The sequence below is a fragment of the Gigantopelta aegis genome, chromosome 9 (assembly GCF_016097555.1).
Source record: "Gigantopelta aegis isolate Gae_Host chromosome 9, Gae_host_genome, whole genome shotgun sequence".
NCBI classification, from domain to species: Eukaryota; Metazoa; Mollusca; class Gastropoda; order Neomphalida; family Peltospiridae; genus Gigantopelta; species Gigantopelta aegis.
The window spans coordinates 12,298,476-12,302,024 of NC_054707.1; positions in this window are offsets into that span (position 1 = coordinate 12,298,476).

Sequence of the window (3,549 nt, forward strand, 5' to 3'; positions counted from 1 at the left end):
AACTACTATTGCCATGCCAGACAGGGCTTTTAGATTATGGTAGCCCCACTCCCATGGCTAGTGATATTCATTGTTGGGCTAGTAAATAACTACTATTGCCATGCCAGACAGGGCTTTTAGATTATGGTAGCCCCACTCCCATGGCTAGTGATATTCATTGTTGGGCTAGTAAATAACTACTATTGCCATGCCAGACAGGGCTTTTAGATTATGGTAGCCCCACTCCCATGGCTAGTGATATTCATTGTTGGGCTAGTAAATAACTACTATTGCCATGCCAGACAGGGCTTCTAGATTATGGTAGCCCCACTCCCATGGCTAGTGATATTCATTGTTGGGCTAGTAAATAACTACTATTGCCACACCTGATGGCTAGTAAACATTTTTAGTCAAATGTTGCAGTTAAGTCTATTTTGTAAATATGAATATCCTGCCCCCACCCGAACCCACCGATGTTAGTGTTTTTAAGTTCTATCCCTCTCTTTTTAGGTGGCATATCTAATCATTACTATTATTTAGTAAAACTGTATTAATAAAGTAGGGCTAGTAAATTTTTAAAATTACTGATCCCATGGCTAGTGGATTTTATAAAAATTCTAGAAGCACTGTTTTTTTTTTATGTTTTGAAACTGGTTGTGATGTGACTGTCACATCATGTATGGTATTTTTGTGTGTTTAGATAATTAAAAACCCAAACCACAGACACTCGAGAGAAAAAGTGTGTTATCTCATACCTTTGTAAAATCTACTTATCCTGCTGAATTAGCACTGAAATGGACAAAATGTATCTGTAGCTAACATTAGCTCCGTCTCTTAATTCTAACACACCCACTACTACCACTGACCATTCTGAAATAAACAAGCCTGCAATAAACTCTTTATCAGTAGAGACAAGAGTTGTAAAATTTAATGTACTTAACATCGATGTACTGTAGGGATATGATACCTCTACATTACTCTTTTATAGATATTATGCAAGCTAGGGATGTGGTTTTTCACCTTTTTTTTTCAAATTTCAATTTCTAGTTTATTTTTTTACTAAACACTTTTCACAGAGTAGTTCAGATTTGATGTGAAATGCTGAAATATCCCATTATTGAAATATGGTTAATAGTTTTTAGGTTTTTAAGATCACTTCAACTTTATTTTTAAATGGGTATCACATCTCTGGCAGACATGTATTAATAGAGTTATATATATACACAATGTTCACGGTCTTAATACGATTCTGTTATATGTGTGTTATTTGTGCATGTTAGTCATTATGGATATAAAACAAGTCAATGAATATTATTCTTTATGGATGATGTTACATCTTATGAATGTGTATGTTGTTCTTTACTTTAGAGAACGAAATTATAAGCTATTATTAAAAAAAAAAAAGGTATTGCTAAATAAAGCATCACTTGTTAACGTACTGTAAGTATATTAATTAATGCAATCACAACCAGATGAACAACCCAACAGTTTTCTTGTAACTAAATACTGTTATTCTGTGTTATTCAAAACTTCACTGGATTGTGATCCAAGAAAAAAGGTTTCAAAATCTACTGTTTATATCAAAAGGCTGCGGTATGTGCTATCCTGTCTGTGAATAGTGCATATAAAAAATCCCTTGCTACTAATATAGTGGGTTTCCTCTCCAAGACTATGTCAAAATTACCAAATGTTTAGCTCCGTTTCTTAATTCTAACACACCCACTAAAAAAAATAAAAATTTAACAATGCCACTAGAGCACATTGATTTTTTATTTTATCATCGGCTATTGGACGTCAAACATCGTCATTCTGACACTGTTTGTTAGAAGAAACCTGCTGTCGCCACATTGCTAAATAAAGCAGCACTTCTTAATGTACTGTAAGTATATTAATGGAAAATATAGTGGGTGTCCTCTCCAAGACTATATGTAAAAATGACCAAATGTTTGACATCCAATAGCCAGTGATCAATAAATCAGTGTGCTCTAGTGGTTTTGTTAAACAAGCCTTCTAAGATTGAAAATGATCAGAACTGATCTTATTTCTGATGATTCAAATATATTACCAGTAATCAACCTATAATTAATTTTTGGATCATTGATCTAGACAGAAAAATTTAATTGCTGCATTTGGTAAAATGGCAACAAATTTATCAGCTGGTTATCTGTTTTTGTACATTTTTGTGTTGAAAAAACCCAAACAAAAACAGTTTGTGGAACTGACTTGTTTCCATTTACCAAATTTATTCATACACTGAATAAAGGGTTCAATGTTATACAACAAAACAGTCATAAAAATATAGACATTTATAAAATTGTAAAATGTAATATAAAATAATGTAGAGAAGTCACATTTGATTTCAGAAAATTGTAAAACAAAACATTGAAATATATATATATCAAAATCTTTCTGTAGCTAAGTTCATTGAGCAGAAACCCTTTTTTCATAAAACCAATATATTCAAAGGACATCACATATTTAAACACATGGTTACCATACTTCAAGGCAACAATGATTAATTATACGGTCACTTAGATTCAAAGGAAATGTATGTACAAAGATGAAAAATAAGAATATTTATTCCAATTATATGCACATTTAGAAATAAGAATTGTCCAATGCACGACAAGGACACATTTGGAGATGAAGCTGATTTCCCCCGATACATTGTGCATGGCTGTTAACTGTCCGTCGTGAGACGGATTTCCGTCGTCAGAGACATTTTGGAAATTATTTTTTCAATCACTTCGGCCGTTTTCTTTGCCCCACTGGGACCCCCCCCCCCCCCCCCCCCCCCCTTTAGGTACCTATCGGATGGGTATAATCTACCATACATTTTGGGGCTGATGAACGGCCCCATTCCCCTAACGTAAATTCCCAATCCAATATCAAACCTTTTCCCAGTTATGACCCAACAGTTTCCCAATAAAAATTCCCAAAGTTGCTCTTATCGCGGATACTTGAACTCATAAAAATGTTTTAAAATTTAGCCAATTGTATATTTAAAAAAAAAAAAATGACATCGAACAAGTTTCGTTTTGGTTTTCTGATCGATTACGAACACGTGACGAAAAAGTCTGACCTGGATATGCAAATTAGTTTTATCCTGTTTTGATACAGTCGTAGTTTTTAGTAATAATGCCTACATTGTCTGATATAATACAGTTTTGGTAGAAGAATACAACTTTTTGTTTTAATTCATCCATTTGCGTTAACACATATTTGGGATCTATCACAACACGTCTAATCCGCTATTTACATAGTCCGAACGGACGTAGAAAGTAAAGTATTGACTTAATGCGTACCTTGCACTATCATTTGCTGTGCTATTTTAAGCAGACGATCTTATGGCCATGCCCGCCCCCAATCCCGGGAATTTTTTTACCTTTTCGCTTATTAATAACTTTAAAAAGGTTCCTGTGTCATATCCCACTACACAAGTGCCACCCCCCCCCCCCCCCCCCCCAATACAAAATCCTGCCTACGCCACTGCTATTTGCCAAATTATCTAATGAATTCCAAAAATTGCAGAAACACACCATTATTTTCAACAAAATATCAACCATAGCA